This window comes from Aptenodytes patagonicus, chromosome Z (assembly GCF_965638725.1).
Source record: "Aptenodytes patagonicus chromosome Z, bAptPat1.pri.cur, whole genome shotgun sequence".
Classification (NCBI taxonomy): Eukaryota; Metazoa; Chordata; class Aves; order Sphenisciformes; family Spheniscidae; genus Aptenodytes; species Aptenodytes patagonicus.
In genome coordinates, this window is record NC_134982.1 from 62,156,928 (window position 1) to 62,170,003 (window position 13,076).

The window sequence follows — 13,076 nt, forward strand, 5'->3', positions numbered from 1 at the left end:
ATTAGACACACAGCAATTCTGGCATGTTAAATGTGAATGCGGCTTCATATTTACAGACCAGTAGAAACGTAAGTCTTCCTGGGAATTCTAAGCAGTCAGTAGGACTTACATGGTGAACTTGCATATTAAAAGATTTAAGTAACTAAATTCTCACCAAATTATGGCTAAAGTGACCTAATAGCTAACATAAAAGGAGTGTTGGGGAGGATGTTTTTTGCTGTTTAAGATAGTGTTTTACTGTGAAGTCAGATGGGCAGCAAAGCACAGGTCACAGCTGGACAGGAATGAAGTGGGGAAAAGGTGTAAAGTTCTCTTTCAGCCACAGTTAAGGTAACTGGCTTGGCTATACACAGTGGTACTGTGTTTAAATATGACAGAGTTCAGTACTTTCTCCAAGGAACTCTCTGGGGGTGTCTCAGGAGCCAGAGTAAGTCTACAGAATATTCTTAAAGAAACTGTGCAGCTAAGCAGTGCTGAGGATGCTGGCCTCAAGTGATATGATGATGTGTGTAGTCTATGCCACTACAATATAGAAAAATACCTGGAGATTTCTACTTTATCAACAGTTTACTATGCCTGGTATCCTATGCACTGCATAGCATTGTTATCATTCTGTTATCCTATGCATTGCATTTTTTGTTAGTAATTTTATTATTGAGTATATGCATCATCTGTTTTTATAACTATTCCTCCTTACAGAGAAATGAATAATATTGTTCAAAGATATACCATATGATTTTGTGCTTTCTTTTTCTGCCAATTTTATTATCTCAATTAACTAATAACACTATTCCCAGAGCTGAAGATGCTAATGCAGAAAGAGAAATGTCTTGGCATGACAAGACATTATTACAGATTGAAGTTTTTATTGCTGCTAAACAAATAAAAGCAAGAATTGAAAATAAGCTGATCGTTCTGTCACTCACTGAGCTCAGTAGGCTTGGTTATAAGTTCATTTACTGGTCCTTTGAACAGGTGTCCACTAAAAAAAATTAGGTCTTCTCATTTCTACTCACACAAACACTCACAACACAGTTTGAACTGAAAAGGGAACAATGTCACTTGCGTGCACCTGAAAAAGTCTTGGCATTCAAAGGCCACAAGTCACTTCATATTTTTCCACTAGCAGTTAAAATAAAGGTCCATTAACTGGGTTTGCCTGAGTTTATGAGCAGGTAAAAATGAAGAGGCAAGAGTGGGGACAGAAAGCCTGAATGGTCTGACTAGATTAAAAAAAAAACAAAACCATATTCTTCTAGGCTTTCCTTTCTTCCTCTGGTACTATATGCAGGTACCTCAGCTGGTTTGGAGGAAGCACTATTCAAATCACAGCTGTTTTTCTGAACTGGCAGTCAAAAATCACTATACAGCAAATTGGCTCTCTATGTTTTGATCAGTGGTTGGTGTCTTATGCTCTTTGTGTATTTCCCTAGGTCTCTACCCAGAAGTCTCTGCTTTTATCCTTGTTATTTCCTCTTCCTCCCTCCTGCCACCCTTGCCCTTGCCCTTCCCCTTCCCATTTCTGGAAAAACTGCTATTGCAGTGACAGTAATAAGCCGCACAAAACTGACTTTTTTGGGCTCCCTTGTTTCCTTTTCACTGACGGAATACCTGACCTGAAGTTGAATGGTGTGTGATGATGAGCAAGCACTATATTAAAATACATTTTACAGGTAATAAATAACTGTATGATAAATGTGTTTGAGGAAAACAGGAGGAGTAAGTCTTCAAGGCTGTTAATCTAACACCTTTATGGAAGGCAGGAAGTGGTGAAATGCAACAACAGTTGTCATGACTGTATTCACAGAGAAGTGCATGAGCCTGTCAATGTGCTCTACCTTCTAAACTCATTAGCACTGGATTCTTGTTTGTAGTTACTGCTGAGGGTAGGCTGAGGATTTTGTTGGATACCGAAATCATCTATATCTCTATAAAACATAGACATGGAGAGGGAATTCCTTCCCTAACAAGTATGTTACAGTTCCAGGGGGAAGTGCCATCTGCAGAAAATAGACCAGTTATCTTGTTCATCTAGTCTCATGCCTTTTCTCTGAATAGTGAGAAGGTGTCCTGCTAGTGTCAAATGTACTGAGAAATCTGTGAGGTGGACATATATTTGTCCTTTGAATGAGTCAAATATCCTCAACCTATCCACTTACTATTAATCAGTACTTGCATTAGATCAGTGACCTACATTGCTTTTTTGTTAAAACTAAGCTTCCAATTACTTCTTAGTCTGAAAAAGGACCCCCTTTCAAACCCTGCACACCCTCCAAACACATCCCTTTAACTGTACTGCTTTTCAAAATACAAAAGAAACAAACATTAGGCAGAGAATGAAATTAATATTAGCTACGTGTTGTTTGGCAGTGTTCTTTTTTACCTTTCATATATCCTTTTTAGTACTAATAAGCTCTGGCTTCTAAAATCACTAGTGTATTGTTAAAAACTTGTAATTTACAAAACACAGAAAGTCACCTAAATTTTGGACTGTGATATTACATTCACCAAGTAATTCAAATGGGGGAAAATATATATGTTTTTAAGTTTATCCTGTCAAACTCAAAAGTGCTGGCACTTAAAGGACACAGAAAAGGAAGACTGCAATGGATATAGCTGGTACCTGAATCACTCTCCTGAATATTCTGCACAAGTATCATATCAGTATGTTGCTAGCATGTTGTACTCAGTGACTTTTCCTGCCTTGAGTACGGGCTCTCTGGAATGTCTACTAGTTGGTATTGCAGGGAACATACCTTAGGTAAAAACTGTGTCTGAAGTAAAGTCTGGCTCAGCTGCCTTGCTCCGTGACTGGGCCTACAGGGATAGTTTAATCCAAATTTGCACTTGAGTGTCTGAACTCAGTGTTCATTCACATGTGAAAATCTCTAGATTGCTTACAATTTTCCTTACAAGACTTAAACCAGGTCCTCTAAACTCCCCATGATTTCCAGATACCTGATGATCCTCTACAGTTGTCCAACTTACAGCTCTGGATTTAAGACTGTGCAAGTTAGTTTCCCTATTTTTTTTCCACAGAGGACAGGAAATCTCAGTGAATAAAACCTGTTTGTAGTTCTCAATACTTCATTTAAATCCTCTGTGGGTGGTCAAGGAAATCAGAGGGAAATCACAGGATTCTTCCCTTCAAAGATTTATCTTGGTACTTACTGGAAGTAAGTAGACCCGCAAGTAGCTGTATGTTATGCAACATGCAAATAGTGCATATTTAGCATACTCTAATACATGAGATAAAGAACAAATGTAGTCAAGAAGTCCTTAGAGTCAATGCTTGAGAGGTTCAGGAAACTGCCAGATTATGCTATAGAGATTTCTGTGTTGGGCAAGTTAATGATGGTTCATTGGATACAATTTCTTCACTGTACACTTTAGGTGAGTGTAGAGCTCAGCCTTAGAAAATCACCTGCCACGTGGATAGGCTTAAAAACCATGAAAAGCCTTGGTGCATGCATGTAGTATATGTGCAAAAAAGCAAAAGCTTGAGGACTACATGGCATAGCATAGTAGTTTTTATTCAAGCAGAGGCTTGAACCATGAATATGAGCCAAAACGCACCTAAACTTCCATGTAACACAGGTTACGTGGATTCAGCCTGACACACCTGTGTGGTCATGAGTGAATAGGGAGAAAGCCAGTGAAGGAAACTCAGAGCTGCCCCTGTGTTTGGTCTTATTGTGTACCCACATCTGGTCTGCACAACCTACCATATATTTGAAGTGCTCTTGTGCCCATGCTGTGGAGCTGACAGAGCCGTCACAGGAGGATCCTGGTGCTGCATGCTACAGGGAGAGCTGGCATCTGTAGGCCACCTGAATCTAATGTGTGTGATAGACTAGACTACAGATCTATCTTATGGTTACCAGCCAGATACAGCTTTTGGGTCACTCCTGTGCTCAGTTAGTTCTCATCAATCCAGAAAATCTTTAAATTGCCATGTGCAGGAACCTATCGAATGCTGCTTCTCCCAGACCTTCAGCCATCATATCTTTGGTAAATCTCTGGAAAGCATGTTGCCTGAAAGCTAAGTGACCTCTGGCACCATCCAAAAATTAGGGAAATAAAATGCATGTCCTGAAGTCAGTGATAAATATTAGGTACTGGATCAAGATCTGATAAATAAGGACTTTCTTAGTTTTAAAATCAATGTATATTTCATTGGCAGCTGACTTAGCTCTTTTAAATTAGTCAGTTTTTTTGTCTTCTACATTTGAAATGTAATAGCTGCTTCTTTACAGTTTTTAAAGTGCCAGAGTCAACTTTTCACAAAAGGATGTGACTGAATAACTGAATTACTCTATCAGGTTCTGCATTGGGGTCTGACCAAATCATGGAGTCTTTATTTAAACAAAATTCCCACTGATCTCATAGTTTTAGCTGGGAAGGGTCTCATGGCTTTGGCACTGGTTACATACTATAGAAAGTGGAACTTTAAAGAGTGTGTAACAAGGAAGCCCCATCTTGTGACACCAAGTATGAGACTAAGCAAAAACATCACCTTAATAGACTGTTCAGCAACCTTTCCTCTCACTAGAGGGGAACATATTGTGAGCATGAGTGATGAGTGTTTTCATACTTGCCATTATTTTTCCTGTTTGTGTTATTAAGTCCAATTACAAGGATTATTGGGTTACCTACAGTTAAATGTTACTTCACCCGATCCTTTGAACTGTCTGCTTGACAACATTTTCATGTAAATTACATGTGCAATCTCAAGAGATTTTTCTCAGTAAAATGATTTGTAATTAAACAAACAGTAAAAAAACCCCCTCAACAAAACAAACAGTGAAGCTCAATTAATCCCAAGAGTGTCATAACTCCAGAGTCCTCCTGATCACTGTATAGAAGTGGCCCACTGCAATGCAGGACTAGGTTTTTTAGAAGAAACCATAGAAGCAGTTGAAAGTTAGGCCTATGTCTGATGTCATACATAGGTGTTCCAGACATAGAGGAGTAAAGAACACCTCCATCACTGGGGACATGTAATATTGTGTGTTTCTTTAGATGATGGCTTCCATTCTCCTCTTTTATTTTACAGCATGATTCCACGGAATAATTATTACAATATTGATTCTGGGTTGAAACTTCAGCTTCTGTTCATGTCCCTCTATGCTTTTCCCACATAATGGCCAGAAAGTAGCCAGAAAATTATCTTTAAAGGATGACTGAAGATTCTCCCACTCTAAATGAGTTCCCATGGTGGCACAGAGCCAGAGAAGTGTGCATGGAAAGGGTCAATTAAGGATAGATTTGAGATGTCCTACCCAATTGCTGCAGTCAGTGTAATTTAGATCAGCTCTAATGTCCTTTTCAGTGAAACTAGAAAAAAGTAGCTTTGAACCACTGCCCTTTCATAATCCCCTTCTCATCTGTGCTAAATATGACCTCAGCATAAACTGGGACTTCGCATATGATAACTCTACATTGTTTCAGGTTTTTTAGAGAGACTCTAAATGTCTTGTAGCAATAAACTCTTTGATACAAGAACAAACAGATGAGTTAACTGCTGGAATAATTGAGTAAGTCACCAACTCTAAACTGTTACAAAAGTTTTGTCTTTCAGGAAAAAAGTCTATTCAAAGAAATGTTTTCTTGTCTAGCATGTTTCTGCTTTGCTAGGGAAAAAAAAGGAAAAAAAAACCCACCCAACAGCTGCATGTCCTTTGGTCAGTTGTCCTTACAGAGACATGCCAGAAATAATTCTGAAGCTGATTGTTTCCCCTTAAAGAACAGTATGGCAGTGGTACATTTGCAGAAATGTCACCATTTTGTTGTTCTTTGAACAGCCCTTCTGGTCATGCTTTCCTGCTTTTTCCTCTGTTCTGCAGAGCTTTCAAAGCAGCATTGTGCTTAAACTTTAAATGATATTTCAACTTACTGCAAAACCCCAAGGTGCTGGCACACTTCCAAAGCATTTAGGACTTCTCCCCCTTTAACAAGAGAGAGGAAACGGGGGGGGGGGGGGGGAACAACAACTTGTAATGACTTCCACACCTGCATAGCTGAAAGGTGTTTTATGTATTAGAGGTCTCTGGAGTTTTTCGGGTCTGGAGATTATAATGTAGCAATTAAAGCATGCATTGTAGTAACACTCATTATCTTAGCAGATCTCTATCATCTGTAATTGACAGAGAATGTTTAATTTGAGACATTTAGTAAAATAATATCTGGAACAGTTACATTAAGTAGAGGGGAAAGAAACCATGGTTGGGGTCATATTACATTTTGAAAGATGAAATAAGCAATAATTCTGTGGAAACTTCCATTTCCAAGGAAAAACAACAACACAGATGTTGTTCTTGCAGTAAGAATTAATTTGTGGGGCTGATGCATTAATAAAAAGATTAATTGCCAAGTTTCTTGATTTTGGCTTATAATAAGTCATTTGTGATTTTACTTCATCAGCTAACCACAGACACTTTCACTTCTTTTTTGAGTAAATGCTTTATAAAAAGAAAAACAGTCCTGGAAACACTGAAAGAAGGAGGTAAGGAGAAATATTTCCTGAAGCAATGTTTATTTAAAAAGTGAACATTAGTCATATCAAAGCATCAGCAGGCACTCTAAAGTACTCCAGCTGGGGTCACTCTCTTAACAGCAGTGGAAATGTTTGGGACAGTTACATCCATGTCAAGGGGAAACACACTCCTTTATGTAAAAATATTCTTTTTTCCAAGTAGTGGATCCCAATGACAGAAAATAAAGTTATCTGCTCCTGTGACTACATCATATCCCACTACAATTCCCATTTTTCATATATTTCTCTATGACCTAGAAAGAAATAAGTGCTATTACAACATTCTTGTTGGTGTAAATAGACCACAGAGCTGCAACTATGCCATGAGAGTTATGCTTATTCATAAAATAGACCACAGCCTTGGCTAGATTTTTTTTTTGCAGCTGATATTACTTACTTTTGGAAACTCTTGTCCAGTGTGTGAGAAAAGCTGGGGATATCAGCACAAATACTGTTGAACACCAGGTCTCAGGGACTGAAAGAGTTAATAGATTCTGGTCACTCCTGAGTGGATAAACAGGAAAAAAGAGTAGTGGAATGTGAAATGGAGGAAAGTTGGAATTCAGGCTGAAAGGCTAGAGTTTACAAATCAGAAATTCAGACAATTTTATTTAAAAAATCTTAAAGGCAAACTATCAAAGAAATAGCAAAAGCTCTGCTACCCTCTCCACCTCACACTTAATTCTAACAACGTTATTGTATGAAGTTTGGCAAGCTGCCACATTAAATGAACAAATATTATTATCTATGAGTGGTTTTCTTCCAACCATTCTTCCAGATTACCTCACAATCCCATTTTGCCAGATTGTATTGGATATAAAAAGACTCATGTCACATGTACTCAGAAAACGTACAACAACAATAACAACAACAATAACAACAACAACAACAACAACAACAAACACTTCTTAGCTATTATATAGCATCAGGAGAATGAGGATCATGTGGAATATGTAGTCTAAAATTTGAAAGTGGCTCAAGTGGTCTGTTGTTTAAATTCTTTCACAAATATCTTTCTCAGTGACAGTGTAATGAGACTAATTGACAGGTCATAAATTATACTTATACTCCTCAGAAAAGTACACACAGTGCGTACTCTAGTGGAAAGTGAATCCTCCCTTAATCATTTACAGTGCGCTAAGGAAAACAGATCTATCCTCCACAGATCCACTGGAATGACCTTCTGCTGCTTTACTTTGTATATCCCAGCTAAAGCAAGTGACTGCAGTAACCTGAAAATTCTCCTATGTATGAAACAGCCACTATGTTTTAGCCATTTTGTTTACTTACCTCTAATTCATGGGACATTGAGAAGTCATTGAGCAAAAAACCACATACCAATCTTTTATTAACTCAGGACAAGAAATGAGCATCCAACTCATATTGATGTGATACTGAAAAACCCTTTTTATGTTTCTACCTTCCAGAAAAACATGGGAGAAAATAATAGGAAGCAATCTGAAAGACGGTCTCAGGAGCAATAGTGTGTAGACTGACTCATAAAACACAGCAGGGAAAAAAGGTCGGCTTTTTCATAAATGTGAAAAAAGAGCTGGCCCTTGGCAGAGAGATACAATTATTGACTGAGAGGAGATTATATGAATAAATACATACCTACACAAAACCCAGAGCAGAAGCAAAACCATTAAAGAAATGCCAGTAATTGAAACTAAAAGTAATATTCCACAATAGCACACTTGTCAGGATTGCTTCTAGACATTAGTGCTGGACGGAAGCAGAGAGTTGGATCAAAAGTGAGTAGGATTCTCGGTCAGCTTTTTTTTTTCTTTGTGATTAGCTGCTCACACAACCCTCAGTAGTGCAGCCAAATTTATTTTACAGCTAATCTGTATCATGTCCCCACCCTTTGTCTTGTATTGTCGGTTTCATCTATTTTTCTCTATTTTCATCTTTTCTTGAATAGCTTCTGGCCCTTTAGGACTGATACAAATGGGGATAGCTTCATGTTTTTTCTTTCTGTGTAAGCTCTGGCCTCAATAGTTTCCAAGGTAGACAATCAGCCAAACACATATGGTAGACACAGTTTTTGCTAGTGCAGATGTTTCCCAAACTGGTCTTCTCTCTAAGTTTATTTCTACATTTCTCCTGACTACCATGTATAATAAATCTTGTCTGACAGTCATCAATTTATAGTACAGACCAAAATTATTTCTGAAAATCAAAATGTCATGTTCAGTTCTCCTAATTAATTCTTCTATGTGTAAGTATGGGTGTTTCCCTCTTTCCGAGTGATGTCTTGCAATATCCAGAAGCTCAGTGGAAATCTCCAAGGTAAGATGACAGATCAGCTGGTGATAAAGTCTTCTTAAACAGTTTACTTTCTCTCTGACACTACTCCCATTATCAACACTATTGTGCTTCACATATCAAGAAAATAAGGCATTTTCATAGAAGCTGAAATAGTGAGATAAGTATACTTGGAGAACTTTAAAAGCATGTGGAAGTACAGAACTTGTTTTTCTATAAAGTACTTATTGTCCATTTTCAGATTGATTCCTTTGTGTTCTTGAATAACTCAGAAAACATCATTTGGGTGAGAAGTGAAATGAAATTCATGGGGCAAGAGAAAGCTCATTCATGCAAGATCCCTGCTGACCTTGGGAGCTGATGCCAGAGCTCCTGGCTGCAGAAGACAGGCCTGCCCCATGCAGGCACCCGTTGCCAGGATGGGTTATCCCAGACACAGTTACTTGATTCACCAGCTGTTTGGGGTCCACATGATCTCCTCAGCCATATGAGATTTGCCAGGATTTACCTCATTTAGTACTCAGTAATTAGTTATGATGACTTGTCCAGTGTTTCATATAGTGAGGGAATGTGAATTCAGAAGAGAGAAGAGAGTTTTATGAATCCTGAAACCTTTACCGTGATCAACATTTTGTTTTCTGAAGAAAAGAATCTTTGCAGCCTATACACCTTCTTTTTGTGACTTTTTAGTCCGTAAGTGCTGCTTGCATTGGTAGAAATCTGCAGACACATCAGTCACAGTGATAATATATAAAAAAAAGAACTTGCCAGTTTGGCTCTAAAGTTGAGAAAAGGGTTGAGCTGTGGCAGAGGCATAGTCTAAAAACACTTTGTGAATATTTAACAGGAGCACATGCTTAGATTTTTTTAATAATTTTGTGGGGCAAAGGAATTTAAGTCTGCATCTGCTCTGACCTTTCCATATTCTCTTTATTGTGATGAAAAGTCACATTTCTCTTTTTCTTTGCAATATTGCAGGAAATAGCCTGTACCCACAAAAAGCAAATGCATATGATCTAGGTGAAACCGGACATAGAACTTTAAGTCCAAATGAGTACATATAACTTGTGTCAGCAGTATTTGCAATTACATGAATCAGATTTAGGCAGCTGGCTGCATCTTTATAGGTAATAGTATTAAAATGCTTAGATTTTTGAACGATTAACTTATTTAACAACATTAACAGTTTGTGACTCTGCTTCAGGCTGTTAACTTTGAAAATGACCTTTCAAACTCAATATGATTGATTTCAGTGGTATTATTACATTAATACTGATGATGTCACATTCTGGAAGTTTCTACAGTAACACATCTGTGGGCTGTGAAGTATGTTCCAATGGAAGACTGGGAACTTAAAGTTAGCAAGTCTAAATATATAATAATGCAATCCTTTAATGTATTAGTAATAACTTGATTATAAAGAGACTTCATGAGCAGAAAAAAAAAGGATCTTTGTCTTTTATGTAGCACTGAATGACATAATATAGAAACAGGAATGCCTCCTTAAAAGTAAATACAGGCCTTGATGTTCCTGTCTCTCTTTTAAGTAATTTCTTTAACTGAGAAGTGTCTGTGCCTGGGCCCGATAGGTAACCTCTATAACTTACAACGTTAAATATAATTAGTTTTATCTGCTGAAATAATGTATTCTAAATTAAATATCCTTTCTCAGCATTGTTGTCTGGCAATTTTTCTTCTCCTGTTGTATGAGACTCATTGCTGTTTAACCGATGAGAAATACTATACGTTAGTATTTTTCCCACCCTGATAGCTTTGAGATGTAACAAGAGAAAGCAACCCAGGACTTACAGACCTGTTGCTGGTAACTCATTGAGCGTGGGAATAGCAAGCTCCACAGATGCCCATAGGGCCAGCCTTGCGGTCTGAGATATTTTTCCCCCTAACTTATTTATAAATGGAAATATTTTCACATGGTTTATGCCAAATCATTCATTATCAGAAAACAAATTATTTCACCACGTCCTAAATCGTGTAATTTTAGTGTTGTGCCACTTAGTTTCATTAGGTTTTATACTAATTTCCTGTTATTTGTATGGTAAAAGCTTGGCTTGAGATAACTTTGGCTGAATTGCTTCTAGACACTATTGTTTGTAAGAATTACTTTATGCAAAGAATACAAAAACACAGTAGCTCATTAAAGTTTCTCATAATACTCCCTTCTGCAAGGAGACGGGAAGGTGATGACACACCTCTGTACAAACAAACACAATCAAGGTTGAAGGGAAAGTGCTTCGACAAAAGCTGCCAATAGATTTAATTGCAAGAGAAATTTCACACCTTCTAGTTTCTGAAAAAAACTAACAGTCTTATTTTACTGCAAATTACAAACTGATAGTAATTTCAACAGGAATGCAACTATTTCAAAACTTTTCACACATATCCCTAAATTTACAAGAAGGAGAGAGACAGAGCGTGCCTTCTGATATATGTGAAATTTGGAGTGGGGAAAGAGGGCTGTCTGCAGGAGTGATGGTATACTCCTACAGAAGTGGCTGCAAGTAGCAAATACATTGGTTCATTTAGTCCAGAAACTTCCTCCTTGTTTGTATAGTACCTGAATGGAGCAGGATCCTAATTCTGGGAATAGCCTGTAGTTACAAGGCTAATAAGAGCAGCAACAGACTGGATAATTACCTACTTTTCTTGTACCTCATTACATAGGATTGTGGAGGGTTAAAAGGCACTTATTACATTGGAGAATTTAGACACTTAAAGTGGGTTTTCTGGTACTGAATGCTCTCGGTCAGCTGCCTCTTCACCCTGGGAATACCTGTACTTAAATGCCTCAGGCACCTAGACTTGTGTTTTTTCTCTTGTACAGGGACAGTGCAGTGCAGGGTGGGTTGACACCTGACAGGCCTGATCTGGATCCCAAAACTGCATATTCCCCCAGATAGGTTCTCTTAAGCAACCTATTGAAAGCTAATGCAAATGAACAGGATAGGGCACTGTACAAAATGGATTTGTGGCTACCCTTTTTTGGAAGTGTATCCACAGAAAGAAGGGAAGTTAATAGTTCCTTTTTCTTCAGTGGTTAATGCACTTGTGTATGAAAAAAAAGACCTCCATTTCCTCTGTAGCCTGCATGGATTTAAACTCTTATGTTCCATAAAACTCATATATTCCTGACTGCCTGTGTTTTGGTTACTTTGCATTAGCTGGGATGAGGGAGTGAAGGCAGAAAGAGAGATCTCTCTCACACACCCCGGTGCCACAAATGAAGGGGAAAAACTTTATGGTTAGAAATCATCTAGGAAGCTACTTCCTAAGTGTCTAGATATTTGTTAAGTGTTTAGATTTTAACAATACCACAAAAAAAAGTGGATGTTCTCTAGGAGTAGGTACATAGCAATGAGGCATTGAGGTTTCTGTATTTTAGAAATAAAACGTGTAGATCCTCAGACATACTCAGATGACGATGATCTCTCGGTAAAATCAATTGCACTTCGTACTTTTGAATTTTGTCCCAGTCTCCTTTTTTTGTCATCTAGCTGACAGTGCTTAAGATACAAGTAGGAGATCTGCTTTATTCATTGTCTGGTAACTATACTTGCCAAATACTGTAACAAATGATACCTCCTGAGAAGATGCCTTTTGTTTGCATTAAGCGCAATGCTTCATGAGTTCAGTCCAACAGCACCAATTATTCTAGCAGACATATTCAGAAATCAAAATGATCACGAAGAATAGGTCTGAAGTTAACAGGTTGAAATTTAGCATAGACAAGAATACAATACCTAAAAAAAGGATAAATCAAACAAACAAAATGGGGAATATCTGGGTAGCCAGCCATCTATAAGCAAATATCACGTGGTTCACACACCACATACAAGTCACAAAAAGATAATTTTGTGGAAAAGTCATCCCTTAGTTGATCCTACCAGAAGTATCCTATGCAGAATATTGAGAAAAATGACTTGGCTTCAATCTAGTTCTACTTATACCAGTCAAACCAGTGGCACCAGTTATTAAAATTAATTAGAAGGAGATTGTTAGTATATATTAGTATCACAGGAGACACACCATCATTTGTTTCTGCTATAAACTTTAATCTTTCCCACCAGAAAACCCAAAAACATTATGACCAATTACCAAATAAATTAGGCGACTTTGTCATAGATAGGATCTGATAACCTCTTGAGGCCCCTTCCAATCCTACATTTCACTGATGCTAGGGTATCTTAGTTTTAGTTCCAAGTGAGACTATAAGACCCTATGCCATGATAAACCTATTTTCTAGATTTTGGAAAGG